Genomic DNA, 22,921 nt, shown 5'->3' with positions numbered 1-22,921 from the left:
TCCTATCTCCACAGACACATGCCAAAACTCATCCAGAATTGCTAACTAAATTTCAAAGGCATGGAAATATTTGACTAGCTCTCCGCCAGGTTTTGCGAGAGTGCCCACAGACAGAACTTGTTTGTGGGGGTGTTGTTCATCTACAAATAAGGCATTTTGCTAAGGAATGCCTAACACAAGCTACACATTTCTTGAGAGAAGCCTAGAAAATCTAGGGATTATCACTGACTAAGAAATAAAGGTCCTTTTCACACCCACAGCATGTTGTGCTGAAAATTTGTTCTTAGATGGAGAGGAAAATCTGCTCACCTTTCTAATTAGTGTGATTTATTTATATACAAAGCACATTATGAAAAACAGTGTTTGCAAAGAAGGCCATCCTGTTGAACAGAGAGAGAGAACATCCTTCAGGGCATACTCATGCAGATTTACAGAGATATTACCTGATAGCTTAGTCCTAAAGCAGCCTGGCTCTTGAGAAAAACAGAGGTGCCTGCTGCCAAACTGCTGTGGCTGCTCACCCTCGCGACTGTTACAGAGACTCCTGGGAACCTCTGAAGGTTGCTTTGTTCATTCTTGGCTTTTCTTCCTCAGTTGTGTATCTTGATGATTACTCTGTGCAGCACCTTCTTCGCTGTTGAGCTACCTATTGCATGCACTAGGACTTTTGGCAAGGGAAGGGCAGAGCCCTAAAGGAAAGCCAAGCCTCCAGAGCTGTTTTCTGCCTAGACTATTCCTACATTTAAAAAGCAAAGCCTTTATCATATTTCTTAAAAGACTGCTCACGCAGGTTTACCAGGAGCAAAGCATGAATTCCAAACTGCATCATCCCCCCACGGCCATGCAGCAAAAGCCCGCTGGGTGAGGGAGGGGCCGCAGCCCTCTGACTGATGGAGGCTGTCAGCACAGCACAGTCCCCCCCTGGAGACTTGTCACAAGCCCTTTGGGGACACAGGGCTGCTCGAGTCCCCCAGGGGCTCCAGACGCAGCTGCTCAGCTGCCTGCAGCTCAGTTCTGCAGGCAGAGGGGCATCAGGCAGCAGACTTCGATGCGCAGTGTGGGATTCTCATCCTGGTATCAGTTGTGCCCTTGTCACAAATGCTATGGGCGAATATCTAGATTTGAGTAACGGCACTTACTGTACAAGCCTATGAAACCCATGTGCAGTCACCTTTCTGCCCAGCTTGCCACTTGTGGTTTCTGTACTAGGAGACAGGGAGGCTAGCAGGACACTCTGATTAATGAGTCACATCCAAATCCTTAGACTAATTCTCTTGCATGTGATATTGAAGCCAATGCAGAATGATTTGTACAGCATTAACACTGTGCAATATTAATACCTTTTTTTTTTTTAAACATTCCAATGCATGCTAGATTAAGAACAATCCTATTTCCATATGGGTCAAAACTCTGGCAGTCCTGTAGGACATCTGACAGCTAATAGATCAGTTCACATACAGTATCTTTCTTAGGAGCTGTACTTCTGCCCTAGACTCATTCAGGACATTTTGGGAAGGCTGACCAGGGACACTCCACCCTGTAAAACATACACGGCTGGGAGGTGTGAAAGACTAGGGTGACAGAAGGGAGGGTGTGTGGAGCATCCCAGGGTAACTCTGCATTGAGAGGACACTGCTGAGCACAATGGCATAGGCAATGCCCCTCTGCAGCCAAACGAAGCTGTGCGGCCTACGGAGGGACCACGAACTGCTACGTTCATGAAGACATGGCGCTTAACAAAGTACCGCACGGTGATAAAAACCACACTTCCTCTTGTAAGGTTTCCAGGCTTGCTCTGCAGGCAAGCACAGAAGGGGACTCAGGGATGACACAGCATTCAAAGTGGCTACCAGTGAATGGCGGTTGTGCTTCTCTGAGGCATGCCTTTGTCTGGAGCTCTGAAGCCACCACAAATTAGGAGAGGTATTGAAGCGGCATGATGGCACTGGCTCCGCTACAGTGCAAGTGTGCCAGAGAGGGCTTTGTGTAACTCCAGGGATTGGATCCAGCCCACTCGGGTGCTCCTGGGCTGAGGGCAAGTACCACAGCATACCTCTGGCTTCCTTCTAGTTCCAGGCTGTAAGCCTCAGTGGTCCGTAAATGAATGCCAAGGTCCACCCACTCCCCTCTTCCCTCTAGCAAGATTTTTGGCAGGGTTGAAATGGATGGCTCAGAAGTCCTGGGAACCATCCCACTATGTATCACTGCCTTTAATGCTTTCAGCGTGAAGTGAACCATGCTTCTGAAACACTACAGCCAAGTTTCAGCACTTGTTACTATTTTGGAAGCAAGTTGTGCTTTTATGCATAAATACTAGGAGACAATAGAAAGACCGACAGAATTTATCAAGAAGCCAATATACACATTAAGAGACACTGCTTGGATGCAACTTTTAACCTTCTCATTAATCAAAACTTGGACACAAATATATGCAAAGCCTAATACAAGAAAAAAAAAAAGCAGGAGATTGATATCTGTCATTGCTCTCATCTTAAACCTAGAACAGCACTGCCAAGATAATTCTCTTTATTAAGGACAAAGTCTGCAGTAAACACAGAAGAAACCATGAGTTTCCACTCACCCAAGCACAATAAAGCTGCCAAATTATCCTTCCTGTGTAGGCAGAGTTTAGACTAATTTTCCCATGATCACTGTGTGCCTAAGGTATTCTGTTTTCTTCATACATTATATACATCTGGTGCCAGGCTTGTAACTAAGATTAATGAAAACACTCTCAAGTATAAAATATAACACTGTTGGGATTAACGCTGGATTCTCATAACAAAAGAACATCCCACCAGTGGAACAGTTGTCCATTACTAACCTTCAATGACTTGAAGCTGTACAGCAAGCTGTTGTTAAACTTCCATATATCCTATGTAAAGTATCAAATAAGGACAGAGTACACAAGCTGCCTTTCAGAAATTAAACCATTTTGGCAGTGCTAGAGTGTGCATCTGTATGTGCTGTCACAGAAGACACATGAGGAATCACACATACCAGATCCAGTATAAAATTCTTATGTTTGCTGAAATAAAAACACCAGTTAAATTTATCTGCATACTGTCTCTTGGTAAGGCACCAAAACCCACAATAAATACACTATTCCTTGTAGTCTGTCTCTACTTTGTCACCGATATGTGATTCTCAGGATCTTGGTTTCTCTAACGCTTATCTCCTCCCTTACAGAAACCCAAGCCAGCAGCCCTACTTTCCTTCAGACAGACATTTGACACAAATAGCCAAAAAGGAAAAAAGTCCCTGTTTCCTCTGAGACTTCTTCCTTCGAGCGGTATGACCTGTACACAGGCATGTGAGGTGCTCGGGAAACCACCATCTCCGCTCCCTGGACAAAGCAGGAGAGCAGAGCAGACAGCAAGGAGTCCCCTTGCAGAGGGGCAGCAGCAGCAGCTCTTAAACCAGGAGTCCTGCAACACACCTCAGCCCATCTCACCACCGGCTGCTGAAAGGAGAGGTCTTTCCAGCCCCACCACTCTGCCCGGATCCAGCTGCTGCCTGGGTGCCTCGCTGTAAGCTGATCAGGCAGATGAACAGCTATGAAATCTTGGGGTTTTTTTTCCCTGTAGAGCTGGTTTTATGCCCTGACCCAGCTTGTACACAGGCAGGCATATGGGCTGGTGTGCTGGCATGTGGGGAAGGTTTAAGTCAAATTAAATCGAAGAGGCACAAACCAGGTGCCCTTCTTCGCTGGCCAGATCTCTCACCCGTTCCTCCTCATGCCTGCTAGCTCTCAAGCTGACGGTGAGGAACCAGCAGGAAAATTGTGCCCTTCCTCCCTCCGCTGCCCCCAAAAAGGGTTTATTTGTCCCACTTGCAACATGCAGTCAAGGCAAGTCAATGCTTCCAAGGCTTCTCCTTGGGCTCCCATAGATAGCCTATCTGTGGAGGGATCTATAAGACATAGAAATAAAGCCTGAGGCTGTGCCATACTGCTGCAGCCTCGGGGAGTGGGGGACTACCACGCGCAGCCTTGATCTTACTCTTCTCTCCTCCAGATCTTCAGAGAAGCACCTGCAGCAGAACTCACAGCATTGTGATACGCAATTTCAGCAGCGTTTGCTTTGCACGTTGGACAGCATCTAAAAAATCAGTCTTCCTATTATGGACAAAGCATGTAACTGTGCATGTGGTAATTATCACCTATTTGAATTGTAATCATTATTCTGCAGGATTAATTGTCAAAGGAACAGAAAGGACAGATTAGTCCACTCAACAGTTGCTCCAGCATGTCTGTGTATTCAAAGGCATGAACATCACCTGCTGCTTTTAACATGGCTTCCTCATTTCTGTACCAGATTTTAATCTAAAGAGCAAAGAAGACAGCAGCTTGAATTTTGCAGCAGCAAAATGGAGTCATAACCCCCCCCATGAGTGCTTTTGTCACTTTTTCAGCTTCTTATGAAAAGGACATTTTTCATAGTGAAACAGCATAATTTTTCAGTGCCTTGTAACAGACAATAACGCTATCTCCAATCATCTTACAATCTCACTTGTAGAGTCAGCAACAGACAAAAGTTTATAAATGACAGAAGAAGCCAAGACAATGCAGTCTTTGCAGGGCTGTTCAGGATACCAAAAGCTGCCAGCTTTTGAGAAAGTCTGAATTTAGAGCCTCTTGGTTTGTTCTAACTGCGTGGCAGGACACAAACGCAGCCAATGTCTTTTAAAATTAGCCTGCACATAGTTTAAAATGTATGTACCATAAGCGAGAGCCACCTAATGGACACTGCCTGCTACACCCACCCCAAGCACAAGTCCTAGCCTCAAAATAAACTTCTCCTTTATACAGTAGTCATAGGACAAACTCCTGCTCCTGCAGAGCTGTCACAGGGTTTGTGACTTTGGGACCATGACCCCAAAATCTCCTGAATTCCACGATAATTTGTCACTTTGGAAAATAGATTCACACAGTTGAGTGACAAAAGCATACCAATAGTTAGTTTGCTGGCAAAAAGTTGATTTTCTTTCTAAGCATGCACATTTCCATATGCATTGAGTGTTAGAGTTAAGAACAAAATAAGCCCTTGCTTCCCAAGAGAGGAGGGAAAGCAGTCAGATTCAGGGTATTGTAATAGCTATTAGTATCCCAGACAGAAATACTTGAAAAACCTCTGCAGGGATTCTAATTTTTCCTAATCCCCCAGGAGATAAGAAGGTTACAGGTGCCCAAGACTAAGAGCAGTCAGATGAAAACAGCTTTTATTGGTTACAACAAACAAACGAAAGAATGAACCCATGATCTTGGGCATGCCTGAAGGTTTTCTCTCTAAGAGACTGTTTATGGACTTAAGCACGAACAACTGCTGACTCCTAAAATGAAACTCAGTAATTTCACATTTCATTCTCCATTGCTTAAGGATTAAATTGACTTTTGCAACTGCACCCAGCATTTCCCTGAATTCCTCCATGTGAAGAGCAACACAGTGAATGGAAAAACAGAAAACAATTAAGATAAATTACCATTGCCATGCAGTTCTGTCCCATTCCTTACATGGGTTCTCCCTCTGAGTCTTGCTCAATTAATTCATTTCGCTCACACAGTAGAAATCTTTCTTTCATCAGGTTAGTTTTCTGCTGACCAGCATGTTGAATTAGCAATGCTCACTTTCCAAACCATGCGTTTCTCCTCCCTTCCTTGTCTCTCCAGGGCACACCTGTCCAGCCTTGACCCAGACTGGGAAACTTCTCCAGCTGAAGAACCTGCTGAAGGACAGCCTGCTGTATGCAGAATTCACACACACACTCCTGCCTTCTCCACTTTCCCTAAAGAAGAGTTCTTTCTGGTAGTCCTCTCTTCCTGTGCTCCTCCCTGCCGCCCCCCCCCATCTGCTCTTTCCAAAACCAGAGTGCAATACACTCATGCCTTTCCTGCACCAAAACCCCACACTCAGTAAGAGCAATACCTACTCTGTTCAAAACCAGGACTCTAAACATATGCTAAGTATTTACAGGGAAAGCAAGGCCATTCTAGTTTTGAAACCCAGTGCTAAAGAAAAGTGTATGTTCTATAACCTTGGTAACTACAAGGCTGTCAGTAGGGCAGGACATACAACGGTTAGGTCTCATTAATAAACTCAAGAACACGAAACCAGCCTTGCAAGAACTGTGAATCTGCTAAGGTACTGTCACCCGGGGTCACTCACCCCCCTACCCACTGGAAAACCCACAGCCAAGGCTGACCTCTGAGATCTGTGCTCCCCACTCTTTGCGGCACGCATGGCTGAGGGTGCTCAGTGAAAACCCAGCATGAAGCCCTGGGGGGACAACTCCACACGTGACCAACGTAGCCAAAATTTTCCTGAATGCTAATACCAGGCAATTGTTTAAAATCCACATCTACTGCTTTCCTGCACCTGTTTTGTGATATGGTATACTAAGCAAGCTAGGGTACTCATACAGCTCTGTGAATGACAGCTCCTTTAAGTTATTTGTTAATCCACTTTACAGCCACCGTTTCTCACTGCTCTACAGGGAACACTGGCAAAATATCATGCTGTAGCAATATTCATGATGTAATATAATTATTGAATGAGATAGCCTTTACAAAGCACTCAAGTGGAAAAAACACGAGGAAGACAGATTATAAAATATACAGAGAAAAGAGAAGTAAAAATTAAGGAACATAGGAAATATTTTACTTTTTTTTTTTTTTAAAAAGGAACTTCCTTCATGAGGAAGCAGGAGTCGTGTAGCAAAACAACAAATAAAATCCACTGCAAAGTTCTGGTGTTCTCAGTGAAGCTTTTTGCTTTTCCAAAGTTATTCATTGGGAATAGTTTCATTTGGGCTGCATCAAAAGAAGTGTGACCAGCAGATCAAGGGAGGTGATCCTGCCCCTCTATTTGTCTCTCGTTAGACCCCACCTGGAGTACTGCATTCAGCTCTGGGGGCAGGAGAGACATGGAGCTGTTGGAGAGAGTCCAGAGGAAGGCCATGAAGCTGATCAGAGGGCTGGAGCACCTCTCCTATGAGGACAGGCTGAGAGAGTTGGGGTTGTTCAGCCTGGAGAAGAGAAGGCTCTGGGGAGACCTAATTGTGGCCTTCCAGTACCTGAAGGGGCCTACAGGAAAGCTGGAGAGGGACTGTTTATCAGGGAGTGTAGTGGCCGGACAAGGGGTAATGGGTTTAAGCTGAAGGAGGGTCGATTTAGATTAGACATTAGAAAGAAATTCTTTACTGTGAGGGTGGTGAGGTACTGGAACAGGTTGCCCAGAGAAGCTGTGGCAGCCCCATCCCTGGAAGTGTTCAAGGCCAGGTTGGATGGGGCTTTGGGCAACCTGGTGTGGTGGAGGGTGTCCCTGCCCACAGCAGGGGGGTTGGAACTAGATGATCTTTAAGGTCCCTTCCAACCAAAACCATTCTATGATTCTATGAATAACAGAAGATTAATGGACTATGACCTATTTCATGTTTATTACGATTAAAAATGCTACGTTGATTTTTAACTTGCAGACCCTTAGTCTCTTTCTTGTCAGTCTCTATACAAGCTAGTTGCTGTGGAGATATTCAATGTGTTCAGTTTCAAACCCTGTAAGAAAAAATAGAAAACTATCCCCACGCTTCCCACAGGACTAGTTTTCCATAATGATCCATACACCATCAGAAGCTTTACAGTGCATTAAAAAAGTCTTCACAAGTGGAACAGTGTTGTGGCTTGCCATCTTCTCTGAAGTCTTGTTATCTCCTACATATCCTTCCTTCACACCTGTCTTCTCTTTTCACAAGCTTTCACGTTGTCTTTTTATGTGGTCCTGCCTGTATATTCATTACTCCTATACGAAGAGCATATACATCTGGGGATGTAGGTTCAGAGTTCTCAGGGTAACAACTGCTGTCGTCAGCTCATGTCTGACTTAAATGAATTATCTGTACCATCACTCTCAGAGATACTTTTCAGAAGTGCCCGACCCAAGAATAGAAGATTTTGTAGTACCATATTAGGCAACTTTTAATCACCTACAGAAGAGGAAGCATGAAAGTCAACTTCTGAAGCTCTTTACAGCTGAAATAATGCTTATGATATTCCTTTCAAAAGCTGGGCTTTAGAGCTTTTGTTGCTCAATCTATTAGCAGTCTCAAAATTAAAAAACAATTACCCATCTCTAAAGCACATGCACAAATCTTTACATAATTAAGTCAACATTAAGCGTTCAAAAAAATGTGAAGGCAGGTTAGCACCACAGCTAATGCTGGATTAGCATGAGTTAAGCAGATACTCTTCCTCTGAGGGGCAAACCCAATACAGAAGAGATGTTCAAGGTTGCAGAGTAAGCCAGCGGAAGCACGCTCATTTTCCTCTCTCAACTCCTTCAGACCACAGTTCATTGCCCATGCACGTCCCGAAGCTCTCTCAGTGTTTGTAAGACTCCTTTGCCTTCAAAATTCCTTGAACTTCTGAGCACTTTTTTTCCTAGGTGTCTAAAGAGAAAATCCATTTCCAGCACAGTCCAAACAATTACCCAGTGACCACTGATAGATAAATTGTTTCAGATACCCAGCAAAGGACACAATGCCTCAGTAACCCCCCTTTCTTTTTAACATAAAGAAACATTGCTTGTGCTGTCCAAAAGGAGGTTTAAATTACTGATTCTTATTCCTATACTTATTTTCAATTGAAAGCCAAACCCAGCTAACCAACCTCAACCAAGCCACACTATCATGCATTTAAATCTATGCTTACCTGCTTAGTCTGATCTCAGCCATGACTAAAAGGAATTTTACAGGCACCTTAAAATCCACAGCCAAAAGTTAAACATAGACACAAAATAATGAGATTCATATTTCTGTTGCAAAGTTACACTAAACAAGCCAAACTCCTCCCTGAATAGAAATCCCATCAATTACTGTGACTTTGAAGGACAGTCTCCTGGTTTCTCTTTTTCTCTTTAAAACATCAAGAATCCTGCTCAAATACACCTTTTTTTTTTTTTTTCTTCCTTTTAAAGTAGAGGGAAGTTGGTACTTAATTTTATAATACTGAATTTGGAGCAAAATGAAGGGAGCAGTTAACTTGAAGTGATGTGACAGAGAAACAAGTTTGGGATAGTACTCACAAATGAGGGGTAACCTGGCAGAAAACACTTCCCTTCTTTCCTACCATTTTTAATTTGGCCAGAACAAGCAATAATCCATCCTTCCCTGAGTGCAGATTTAAAATGAGACGTTCTCCCACTCTTTTGAATTTGGCATGGGAACTCTTTTACCCTTTGGGAATCATGGACACATTCCAGCAACTCTGAAAATGGATTTTCCTCTGATCCTTTAGAAGTTATTCTGAAGTTTAAAAATTGGTTTAGAAAATCAAAAATGCAACATTACCCATTTACCTCTCAGAGAATTAATTTTGAGGTTTTTTAGGACTATTTCAAGCATAGTAGTTATCAGCCTTTCAGCAAAGTCAATGATAAATTTTCCTTTGACACCCCAAGGACTGACAGCTACCTTCAATTATAAGAGCTCCTAAATGCCTGTGCTTAAAACTGTCTCTCATGCCTGTGACATTGTTAGCATCTGAACCTTCACACTGATCTTCTGGAAGCAACAGCATCTTCTCCTTTGCATCCTTCTGTATCAGGGAAGATAACTTATCCTTGCTGTTGCATCCCTACAGCTGTGGTCCCTCATCAGCTGCCACTGTGTGGAAGCAAGGCAGCAAAAAAAGTCAAAACACTTGAGGCCATGGCAAAGACAGCAGAGAAAGCTGGAACAAAACCTGCTGGAATCACTCCAGAGTAAACCACAGGCTCCATGTCAAGGTGGTGATTCCTTAAAAGCTGTACCTACCTCAAAACTATTGAGGGGCGAATTCCTTGGGTTTAAGACACATTAAACCTTACCGTTCATGGTGCCTCCTTAAAATGAAGTTCTCTGGCCTGTTCTGTATTTTTTAACCTCTCCTTCCAGCATTGCCTATCCTGTAGGCACACTACAGAAAGCTTTCAGGAATACAATTTGTATAGCACTAAATAAATAAAACAATACAAACAAAACAATATAAACAATATAAACACAATTCTGCATTTTTACAGCACAGGTGCACCAGAATATCCTGCGTTAAACAAGGAGGAAGGGTGAGGAACCTTGAAAAACAGCTTAGGATCGTGCTGGATCCAAATCTTACTTATTCAAAGCAAACTTCAGCACTAAAAAACAGATCATGTTTCAGATACTTAAAGCTTGCAGTGAGGCAACATATAACTGCTTATTCAATTATTTTGTAATTAGTTGGAGGCGCAATCATTTTCCCAAACAACATAGCTGACTTTCTACCTACCCAGCAAGTCTTCTGACATTTCTAATCACATTTGTTTATACTGCATACAGCTTAGCCATGTTTGCACTGATGCATACTGGGAAAATCTGTGCAGCCATCCCTGAAACCCTCATTAAGAGCAGCATGGAAGGGAGGAGGAAAGGGGGAAGGAAGAGGAGGAGAAGAGGAAAGCACCATGAGGCTATACATGCTACACAGAGCAGATGGGTAATGCACCTTGGCATGCCACATTTCATGGAAACTACAGGAAAGCTGCCAGCCAAAATTGTTGTTGGGAGAAGAGGGTTAAGAGTCTTCTGCCCTCTGCAAAAAAAGAAAGGGCTTGCCAACTTCATCGTGGAAAGATAATCAACAGAGACCTCTAGAAGGACAAAACATCATTAGTTATCATGGTTACAGACATTAGGGAAGGACACAGCTCTACTTAAAGCAAGTTTTGCAGAAAATTCATTACTTCTACAGCTGAAAGTTAGTTTGGGCTGGGTATCCAGTGAATTCATTAAATGGTCTCATTAAGAATCCATTTCTGTCACTGCAGAACCCCTCAGAGCAGGTAACAGCATTATTATCAATGTTAATTTGCTAAAATCAGCATTAATTCATTATCCTCCTCACATCTTTCAAATTAGCATCAGGCAATATAGCGTAACAACAAAAAAAGAGAAGAAAAAAATATTTTTTCCATGATGATGTACCCGTGTTGCACAGGATGAGCATGTCCTGCAACCTAGCCGGCAGAACCGGTGTTGGTGCTGCAGGCGGGCTGACCTACGTTCTGCAATAAGCACTAATCCCACCCAAGGCTTCACCTGGCTGTGTGGCAACAGGTTGCAGATTTCAACGGTGAGGTAATCGGAGCACAAGGCATCTGCGTTATAACCAAGACAGGTTTTGCAGCACTAATCAAACCTGGAAGAGGCTGCTGAAGTTTATCCCACCCAAACGAGCTTTATACATCTTTTTGTACCAAGAGAAGGGAGAAGGGAAAGAAAACTCCTTGCATGCTGCAACTTGTCATAGACAAAGCACTCGGCGTTACACCTGGGTGGGGATGGATGCGACCACACACGTTTTACACTCCTGCCCCATGCCTTCAAAAAGAGAGTATTTCAGGCAGTACTTTTCAAAAATAATCGAAGGGTGTGTGTCCCCTTCCCCCCGCTTAATTCCTACACTGGAAGAAAAAGAATTTAACATCATATATTTTGACACCATTTTAAAGGAACTGAAAAGTAATGGAAGGCTGTCAGATAACTTCTGTTCACAAGCCAAGCACGCTTGCCTTACTGCTCCCCTACCACTTTGCATTTATACTGACTGCTAGGTAAAGTATCTCTGTGTTTTGCCTTGGGGAAACTATTTTTTTTTTTCCATCATGCCATTCTGACAACACCTGCACTGGCTGTATGGGATTACAGTCAAACACTAATTTTGTTCTATTTCTTTTCCTCGTATTTTGAAAAGCCGTACTTACAGGGGATAGGAAAAAGATTTTGCTGCAGCTGACCCTGTATTTTGAGTGTGGCCTGCAGAGATTGGTCAGACCCAGGTAGTCAGTCTCTTACCACCTCATCCATCCCACTCTCAAGGCCTCCTCCACTTGCTTTCCCAAGGGTAAACAATTTGGGGTAGTAGCAAGCAACATTGAGGTGACTTGCAGAGTAGATTTCTTACCTAGGTAACCTCCTGAAAGTCAGATGACCTTTCCGGATTCAAACGTATTTTGTTAGTATGAGGAAATTAAGAAATGTCAAATTGCATTAAAGCTCTCTTGCGTTTGTTGAACTACTTCTGATTGACTTCCAGAGGGGTAAAGGAAAAGGTCAGAGCAACTTCATCCATGCCTGCAGAGAGAGCCCTGAGGCAGAGAAGGAGAATCCATCCCCACTGCACTTTGTGATGTTTCCTTGACTTAGTCTCTCATTACAGGAGCCACTAACAATGCCAGTGAAAGGTGCTCTTTTAAACAAACACCAGGAACAAGGAATTTTCAAAATTATATTTCACTATCAAAGTATACTTCTTTCAGAAAAGATTATACAAACTCTCATGCTCCAAGACCATGTGAACAGAAGGTTCTGACAAAGCCAGAATTGTACTAATATGGCTGAACTCTGTCCTCCTGTATGAAAATACAGACAGCTGCACACTTGCTCCAAAAACGAAGTCACAGGCATGTCAGTGTCCAATTGTTTGTATTTTCTCCAAGACTAAATCAAAGGTATCCTCTTCAACCAGCACAGAATTTTTAGTTGCCTGTATTATGCCTAAATTGCATAAACATTTAAAATACTGGAAAATTTGCCAGTTTGATCAAGTGAATTATTGCAGACCTATCAGATGACCTATGGAAAACCTCCCATTCCCCTTCTACAACAGCTTTCTATGCATCAAGCAAGCCACAAAATTCATAATCTTGGATATCAAAATAGTCTGCTTCAAGATGTTGAAGCTTTCATTTAAATCCTCACAGCCCCAAGACCCTTTTAAGACAAATGATTTTGTATTATCAGTGAAGGAGTTAGAGATTTACAAAGTCAGTAAGAATTCATAACTTCTGCATTTTAATCATTCATAGCCACTGTATTTGATTTACCCCACAATTTCCATCAGAAAATGAAAAAGTTTTGAAGAATGAGTTATTCTCAATGTAAATTCCAGCAAGCCTCTGTCAATCACGTTAGTCCTTTCCCCGTTAGTTTTTCCTGCCTCCTGACTGAAACTACACAACCCGTTTAATTACTTCATTACTTAATGACTTCTCACCTGAAAAGGCTGTAAATCTATGGAAAGCTAATCTAATACACAGCAATTCTCCACGGGATAGAGAAAACCATTATAAATATGAGAAGAGCTCATGAAGATCAACTATGTTCATACTCTTCACTACCCTAACACTTTTACAACATGAAAATCTGTTAGAGGTCTGGAACGCTTCTACGAAAAGATATGTATGCACACACATAAAATAGGAAAACAAACAATTCCATACTCAAATACAATACTAGTTTGCCACAAATTGTACATTCCCTCTGCCATATTAGAATAACAATCTGTGGGAAGCTATCATTCCAGAAATTATAGCTTAAAAAGAAGCTTCATTTGTTGGGAATACTAAGCCTTTGATAGTTTTGCTGGCAAGTTTTATTTTTTACTTATTTATTTATTAATTTTCAGTGCGTTGAGCAGCTCCTTGTACCTTTGTTCAACTACAGGGAAAGAACTGTTTAGTTTACAGCACAGTTTTATATGCAAATTATATTCAGTAAACTCTCTACTCATCATAAGCGTCAACAGGAAAAAAAAAAGCTTGACAAATTTAAGACTGTTGAGATTTTTCATAAACTTTGAAGGAACACTGAAATTACAAAGCACACCTAACTCACTGTAAAGCATTTTCTCTAAGCCTGTGCCAAATCATGTATATTAAAGGATTTTTTTAAGAAATCTACAATGACATTTCAGGCTCCATTTTCAATTTCTACATATTTGTGACAATTAAGAGAGTCCTGTCTTCTGCATACAGTCAAACTTACTTAGCTCTCCTAGAGATGAAGCTTGTTTCTACTCTGTGGAAACATTTCCATTAGATTTAGTAGCATTGGAGAAAAAGCCAGCCTTCACCCCCCACACAAATCAAAATTCAGGAGGAAATTCAGAGTTCAAAATGAAGAGATATTTTACTGCCAATAGGGGAAAAAAAGTCTTAACAAATCAGCCAGCTGTTGCACTAACAACATCAAATAAAGAAATTGTGGAGCTTATTCTACCCTTTATCAATAATGCATGGCTGCGCACAGACAATTTATAGCTGTTTTCCATCACTGTGTATTGTGTAGTACTAAATTAAGTCTACAAAATTCAAGGACAGTCCACCCACACAGCTACTGTAAGCCAGCCAGGCCACTTTGAATAAACATTTTAAAGGCATAAAGTGAGTTTTATTAGCATGCTGAGCCACAGTTCCTAGTGGACAAAGCACCTCCTTTGAAAAAGTAAAAGTACACTTAGCAGAAGAAGAGATAAGTTACTCTTGTGCCTTACATGTAGAGAAGTAGCAAAAAGGAAAAAAAAAAAAAGAAATGCAACTACTCAACTTTGTTAAGATTGAAACATGAAGCAAGAGAACTTATTTTCTATACCTGAAATTGATTGTCAGTCTCAGAAAGCCCTGAGAGAGGTGCTGAACAGGTTGTGTTGTGACAGCAAGAGAGCTAAAAACCAAAGATGGTTTTGACAGGTTTTGTTTACATTTGGGTAGCTCCCAAGATTAATACGTTTATTTTATAATCCTTCACAAGTCATGTAAATCAGGAAAGCACACTCAAGGCTTTCATCAAGATAAAGAACTAGTTATCGTACTGAAATTGCCTTAACAACATTAATGGGACCAGTAAACAAGTGACAGGTGGGGTCCCTCTGCAGGTTAAATTACCCAAGAGATAGGATGCCACAGGCTGGTTGCTTTCCATCAGTCCCACCTCCTCCTACCACAACAGTACCAGCACTCCTATGCCTGAGACATAAGAAAGCATCAAAGAACTTGGAGCGAACAAGCTGGTTGCCAGCAGCAAAAGGAATGCAGCTGCCAGGTCTGCACATCCAACAGTTTTACCCAGGCTCTGCACTGGTGGTGGCCAACGTGCCACCTGGGTCCTCACTAGCTTTGCTTCAGGTGTGGAGTCAAGTGTAACCAGCCACAACGTGGATGGCAGCACCACCAGGAGGTGGGTTTGGGGCACGCTGCAGACTTCTGCTGCTGCTTCTTTTACAGTTGCACTGCCCAGCTTCCCTTTAAAAAATATTGGCAAGTATGAGGTTTCTAAGAACCTTTTTATAACCAGAGCACCACTTCAGGCAGATCCTCCAGGTCTCTCTGGTAAATGACATGACAAGATGATGTTCCTGCCTGGAAAAACTACTTTTGAACAATGTGGGAAGGTAGAGGATGTAGCACAGCACAGCTGGGTAGCTTGATGGTTTCATGGCATATTTAAACACAACCACAACTAAGAGCAGGAAGGATGCAAGAGACAGGACTTAAGCCACATGTTGTAAGTTGGTCAAGTGCAATAAAAATAAAAAAATAAATAAAAAAAACCATGACTGTTTTTATTGTGCAGGTGTGAAGAGAAAAAAACCAAACACAACTCTGATCAGTGGTATTTGGATTTACAGACGTCTTTGATTTTCTAGTTAAGGTGTCTACTACTGTTTAGCAAAGTTTAACTTCATTTACAATAGGTGTGCTTTCTCAAAAATCAGATCCCCTTTACAGATGCAACTCACAGACCTCTGAAGCCAACCACTCACTGTGTAAAAGTCTGATTTAAATGCTCGAGCAAGCCCAGAAAAATTCAGGAAGAGCCAGACTTGACTAAATCCTCTCACTATATTGCTGTACCAGGGCAACCAACCCCCACTTTTTGGTAGAGCTGCTTCACCCCTGTAAAAGCAGAATCTGTCTGCTCTGTCCTACAGGCAGAAACTACCCCAGATTGAGTTGTACTGAAATCTAGTCATGTTTTTTATAAAAACTTTTTAAAGATTTTTAAGATAAGCAGAAATCTAAAAAACCCAACAGCTAAGACTTAGCTAAGGAAAGCAACTTCTGGGTATTTGTATTTAAACCTGTCAGAAGTGCAAGGATTTCCTTGGAGAGTTGGTCAGCTTTTTTTCCCCCACTTAATCCGTTAAGTTCCTGCTGCGTAAAGCAAAACTGCTGTTTTGAAGTCTGACTAGATTGGAGTAAAATCCTTGGCTAAATCAAGGCTACAGGACACAGCTTTGAGAAAAGCCAAACAATCATGCTGAAGCAACCTTGGCTTTTTATAAATGGAAATTAATTTTAATAAGTATACTGTTCATCTCACATTGCAAAAGCCTGCACTCCAATTAGAAGTGCACTGCTTTAATGACCCGCACAGGGATCACATTCAGTGACGTTCAGAGACGCACAGAACGCTCTCCAGCCCTCTTCACAGAGCACGTTGCTCCAGCAGGATGCTGGCTTCGTAACTCACAGGCAAACTACTGGGGTGGTCACATTAGGATTTCCAAGTAGCAGTTGTCTCTATAAATGTAAAAATGGGATGCTTTGAGCACAAAGAAGCTTTATTATGTTACATACAATTATGGACACGTGTAGTCTTCAAACACTGTATTTTATTAAGAGAAACCGGGCCCACTTCTCCAAAGACTTGCTATTTAGTAGTCCTAGTGTATTGAGGTTTAATTTGTAGTACTTCTCTTCAGGGATGGCTATTGCCATTAATGCCTACACTTTCTTCTCTGTAACACCAACTTGCAGCCCAGCACTAGTCATATGTACAGCAGGACAGTTTGCTATGCGACTCAGTGTGAGGACATGCAAAGAAGGTATTTATGTACATATTATAACGAGGGGTACTTAAATTCAGACCACCTAAGAAACTCATCTCTTCATTCTGCTCTTCTCTGTAGTCACAGCCTTGTGACAAAAGCTGACCTAGGAGCTGCCTTTACTGTCTGTTTCTCAGCGATTATATGTGGTGCTCCCATGCTTTCTGAGGAGGAGCCAGGCAGTTTGCAATCATCGCTACTCCGGCTCCACGACAGCAGACTTGTATCTGTGTTTTCCAGCTTTTATGCACTCATACTCTTCCTCTCTGTCTGCACATCTTACAGCCTCTTCCCCTCTTCACCCACCCGTACCCTGCACAGTCACTCACGCACCTCGCTGGATATCCAGGCTGTGACTCATTTATTGACCTCTGCTGCAGCGCACCAGGCAGCCACGTCTGGGGACCTGCAAGGGCAATTGAGAGCCCCTCCACGAACGTATCTGCGTTTCCTTTGCTTACAAGCCCATGCTTGGCTGAGCGCCGCACTTCTACAGCCAGGACACAGCTGTGGCACAGAGCCACACAAGAACTGGGACAAGCCTAGCCACAGCGACAGTAAGTTTCCTTATTTAACCTTTTGTAAGCATTTCTGCTCCCTGCCAGCTACAGCCATGCCTCAGGGCCTAGAAGCAGTCATGGCTACTTTCCCCCAACTCCTGTACAAAGCACTTCTTTACCACCAGAAAAGACTAAATTCACCTACGCATGCTTTTGCTGGTGAAAAGGAGCTCCAGAAGAGCGAAAGCCCTGGTATGCCTGGGTGAAGAACAGCATCCTGCACCACTCTGTGCACCTCTTGCAGAGCAAGGGCTGGGACAGTCTGCGGGACCAGGAACCGCTCTAGGAGCAAAAGCCCAGGGCTGATTTGAAACATGCTGGCATGAGGTCTGCAGTGGCAGTGCATGAAGGCTGTGCAGTCACAGCAGCTTGCCACAGGTGCATTGCAGCATCCTCTACCCCTCTCTGAACTGAGTTTCGTGCAAGACAGCCAAAGGAAGAATCAGTGGAGTCTGGGTGCATGCATGTACAAACACGCACACACCTCATCTAAATGAGAAGTTCACAGAATAAAGGCAGGAGATCTGCTCTTCCACAATTACTGCATTTCACATTTTGGGAAAACAGCTGGTGCCCCTGCATCTTTAGGATCACTAGATTCAGTAGCTCTCTACCTGTCCCAACATCTGTCAGCAATTCAAGACCATATCTGTAAGCGCAAGATATACTTCACACTCAAAATCCAAACGAGCTGTCCCCCACTGCTTGGTTTCACTGTGATTGAAGCAGCGAAAGCAGCACGAATCTGCAGTGAGCTATACTAAACAGTGGGAATGGCCAGGCACCTAAATCTGTGCTCTTCAAGAGATGAGTTCAGTTTTCACAGAATCACAGATTGGTAGGGGTTGGAAGGGACCTCTGGAGATCATCTAGGCCAACCCCTCTGCTAAAGCAGGATCACCTACAGCAGGTTGCACAGGATCACGTGCAGGCAGGTTCTGAACATCTCCAGAGAAGGAGACTCCACAACCTCTCTGGGCAGCCTGTTCCAGTGCTTGGTCACCCTCACAATGAAGGAGTTTTTCCTCATATTGAAATGGAACTTCTTGTGTTCCAGTTTGTGCCCATTGCCCCTTGTACTGTCGCTAGGCACCACTGCCAAGAGTCTGGCCCCTTCCTCTAGACATCCACCCTTTAGATATCTATGAGTATTGGTGAGATCCCCTCAGTCTTCTCTTCTCCAGACTAAACAGACCCAGCTCTCTCAGCCTTTCCTCACATGAGGCACGCTCCAGTCCCCTAATCATCTTTGTGGCCCTTCACTGCACTCTCTCCAGAAGTTCTTTGTCTTTCTTGAAACTGGGGAGCCCAGAACTGGGCACAGCACTCCAGATGTGGCCTCACCAGGGCAGAGTAGAGGGGGAGGATAACCTCCCTCGACCTGCTGGCCATGCTCTTCTTAGTGCACCCCAGGTACCATTGGCCTTCTTGGCCACAAGGGCACACTGCTGGCTCATGGAGAGCTTGTTGCCCACCAGGACTCCCAGGTCCTTCTCTGCAGCGCTGCTTCCCAGCAGGTCAACCCCTAACCTGTACTGGTGCTTGGGGTTATTCCTCCCTAGGTACAGGAGTCTACATTTGCCTTTGTTGAATTTCATTTGGGTCCTCTCTGCCCAACTCTCCAGCCTGTCCAGGTCTCGCTGAATGGCAGCGCAGCCTTCTGGTGTGTCGGCCACTCCTCCCTGTTTTGTGTTGTCAGCAAAGCTGCTGAGGGTGCACTCTGTCCCCTCGTCCAGGTCTGAGTATGTTGAATAAGACCGGACCAAGCATTGACCCTTGGGGCACGCCACTAGCTACAGGCCTCCAACTAGACTCTGCTCACCTAGTCTGTGGCTGGTCTACAACCCAGAGACAGAAACCAGCAGTAGCACTACAGTGCAGTGGACAATCCAGCTATGAATCCAAAATATGGGTAATTAATGCAAATGACAGCAGCAGCAGCTGTAGTCAAAGCAGAATTGTTTGAGATGTGTCTTACCCTCATCCAAACCTGCAGCACATTGCAGTGCATATAAGGTGGGCAGTGACAGTCACCAAAAGTAAATACAAACAGGAGCCAGCTCCACTTCAGAGAGCAGCTGTCAAACCTGAGGGAGTCCAGGAGTCAGTAGGGAAGAGAGCCTTCACACAAGGATTACCCATCTGCCTTTGTTTTATTACAGATTTAATTCAGACCCTACCTCTGGTGTTGCTCTTAACCTGATTTGTATCTTTGCACAGCAACATTTCTGTACAGCCCACTTGTGACAGGGTGCTTACACCCAGCCCCTGGTCACCGAAATTGCACTGGGCATTGCACAAACATACTCTCGGTGGGTATAGTCTGTCGCTGGTCCATAACCCAGAGACAGAAACCAACTACAGTGCAGTGGACAATCTAGCTATGAATCCAAAAGATAGGTATAAAATATGGGTAATTAACTAATGAAAACAATGGTGGCACCAGCTGTAGTCAAAGCAGAATAGTCGCTTTTCCAGCTACAGTTGCATTTAGCTTCTACAGTCCTCGGTTTCTCTTACCTGTATTTTTCTTGGTGAAGAACTTGTCTCAGCCTGTCATCCAATAAGGACTGAAGACTAAATCTCTTTACTACTAAAACATTATTAATATATAGATGTATGGCTAAGACATTCCAATGGAAAGGTATACAAGCACTTGAGAGTGTAGAACTGGTGATTTACGAAAAGAAACCAAGTCATTTGTTCATTGCATGAATTTTTACCTTACTGAAGTCAGTAAATTTACTCATAACTAACAAATACCGACAGTCAGGTCCAGTCTAAGACTTCATGTTAGTATGGTTTATTACAGAGAAGAGTCAGGGGCTGGGACAGTCTATGGGATCATGTCTATCCTCTTCCCTCTGCCCCTGCAAAAGAAGTTGCATCTTACCTTAAAACATTGTAACGGAAGTGCCAGTCCTCTACTTTCCTTTAGACCTTTTTAAACATCAGACATAACACACAGGTTTCAGCTAGTTCAACACTTCAGCATTTGACAGAACATTCAGGAACCTGAGAGTCATCCTACAAGAAGAGAAATGAAAAGCACCAGTTAGTCATTGTACATGTTGGGCAATATATCACATGCTTAAAACCACTGATGCCTGGTAAAGTCATGCTGCTAAATAATGAAATTATTAAAAAATCACAAATATGAAAGGCTAAGTCATTTTTTGAACCAAGGTGAAATGCACAAGCAGTATTTTGGTTACAGCACCCTGGAATGAAAGCATACATCTTGCAATAGATACATTACCCTGCACTGCCTTCCCAATTCAAATACTCTTTCTTCAACCATGTGAATGCATGGAAATAAAGCTTCAGGCATGTCAGAATACACAGCCATGTCAGTTACAGAACCATAACAGTGAGAGCTTAAGAAAAGGAAATCTGGTACTAGTTTGAACTGGGAAATGCAGCAGAAGTCCATGGGAGCCAAGTAGTAGCCCTATATAAGCCAGGATGTTGGTGTTCATGAAAGACACATCAAAGAATTTTAGACTGCTGTAAAAGGGGAGACATCTACATCTGGCTTATCTCATTTCCCTCAATAAGCCTTTTTAAAAATTCTCATTTTGCAAGGTCTCACACATACTCTTAACCCTTACTGGGTAAAGATACCCCAACTGCAGCAAGTTCATGCCTGCACCACTGCAGCACGCAAGACAGCTCTTCCTCCACAGCAATCCAGCTAACACGCTCTGTCACCAAGGTTTAGACACTTATTTTTCAGTTCCAACTCACTTGGCATGTTTAATACCCCAAAAGAGCAAACCTCCCAAAACCACAGGCACACACAGAGACACCCTGCCTCACAGCCACAAACCAAATCAGCTGCACCCCCACTCTGTGCCGATGGTGAATAGCTGCACAATGACGCTGCTGGGACATTTGACAGCTATGGAGCAATGGGAACAATTTATCTATATCTAGCATGGCTACTCAAGAGATTTTTGAAGACTATTTAAGACACTTCTTTAAAATGCAGTACTTTAAGTAAGTACTTCCCTAAAGCTTTGGTATGAAATCACATGCTGATCCTTGTCCCAGTTTGTAAAACTACAGAAGTGTGGGCTTAATGGAACAAAATGGAATCAATTAAAGAGTATTTACTATACATTAATAAATAAAAGAGTATTTACTATACATTAATAAATAATCATCATCACTCAAATGATGTCACAGACCAATGTCCCTACATATGTATATTATTCTAATCCCACACTGTTTACAAATCCTAAAACAGACTCCTAAGGCTTAATTGTCTTCATAAACTAAAATAACAAGTAGCATCTGAAGGGGAACTACAAGGGTCTATCTGTGGGAAGTGGGATTAAATGGGAGACCTTACATTCTGGAAACATAAACCATAAATGCAACATCTGTTACAAAACCAGAAACCCCAAAGCCCCAAGCTTAGGTGAGCTTTGAAATAGTATTCAGTGCTCTTTAAGTTATCCCAAGGAAGTGGGAGTCAATTTCTCCTTCCCCACCTCTCACCCCAGCTAACACTTCCACAATCTGTTTAGTTATACTTTTCGCTATTTAGGTAAAATATGAACTTCTTTACACTGCATGTTAGCTATTCATGATACCCTAAAAATGCTTGTCTTGCATTTCAATGGGAGTGCATTCCAAGATGATTGCAAGTATCTCTATTTACATAATATTAAAAACTGTAATGCATTAGGAAACTTGAGATGACAGAAAACAAATTAATGTCCTTGGAGGTATATGTTCACAGATAATAGCAAGTACCACAATCATGGTATTTCTGTATAACCTCCTGCTCTACACTTCCGTATGAAGTGTTACAGCAGTTTCCTGTAAAAATTCTGAATATTTCATGAGTTCAGCCTTATCTTAAACACGTTCAGTTGATAGTGACACATCCAGGACCACTGTTTAAGGGCACAACTAAACTGGCTTTCAAACTCCTGCTACCATACCCAGCATGCCATGTCCCCATGCCAATGTGTCAAGATCATTCAGGTATTTTTCACGGGTTAATTTTGCTCCAACAAATTTCCCTTTTGCACGTTGTCCCATAGGTAGCATGAACTCTGTTCCACATAGTCTGTGTAATTCAGCTGAAGGGAGTGCTTATGCCCACACTTGATCCAGATCAGTTTGAAGGCACATTAACTGTACGATGCTAAAGGCCAGGAGTAGGACATGGCTCTAGCTCCGAGATGAACTAGTGACAACTTTGTGGGAGTCTCTCCTCTTTCTCAGAGAGGACGATTGAACAAGTGTCAGAAACCCTTTGGGATGCTAAGATTTATGACATTACTGCTTTCCACGCTAGATGGAAAAAATGCTTCAGTTTTGCTTTTTACCCCAAACAAATCACAGCATAGGTGCATACATAATCATATGACTCCTACGCGTCCAAGCCCATCCAAAACAAAAAAAAACACATTAGGCTGCACACCCCTTTTTTCCCCTACGGGGGGGAACAAACCACACCTAACAGGTATTAGTAAAAACACCAAACATTTGGAAACATTCTGATACAGTGGAGATAGAAAAAAAAAAGTAATACTGTAAGCAAAACATAGTAAAACAGTTAAGCAGACATATTGTATATACAAAAGGAGTACATTGGTGGATAAAGTAATTTTTACAGGAATGTTTAACCTTGTTAATATTTTACATTTAAACAAAGCTTGGATGTAAAATA

The 22,921-nt window shown here is 42.8% G+C and overlaps 1 protein-coding gene across 5 annotated transcripts in view; it reads right to left on the bottom strand.

Moving 5' to 3' along the window:
- KANK1 (KN motif and ankyrin repeat domains 1) overlaps positions 1–22,921 on the bottom strand; it is a 131,849-nt gene that overhangs the window by 78,064 nt on the left and 30,864 nt on the right. For all 5 annotated transcript variants that reach the window (XM_054810035.1, XM_054810037.1, XM_054810034.1 and 2 more), the window contains one exon: positions 20,129–20,262. The gene's annotated coding sequence lies outside the window, so the exon portion shown is untranslated. The remainder of the gene's footprint in view (positions 1–20,128; positions 20,263–22,921) is intronic.

This window comes from Grus americana, chromosome Z (assembly GCF_028858705.1).
Source record: "Grus americana isolate bGruAme1 chromosome Z, bGruAme1.mat, whole genome shotgun sequence".
Lineage (NCBI taxonomy): Eukaryota > Metazoa > Chordata > Aves > Gruiformes > Gruidae > Grus > Grus americana.
Note: the sequence above shows the minus strand (reverse complement) of the source record. Positions and strands in the feature narration are given on the sequence as shown.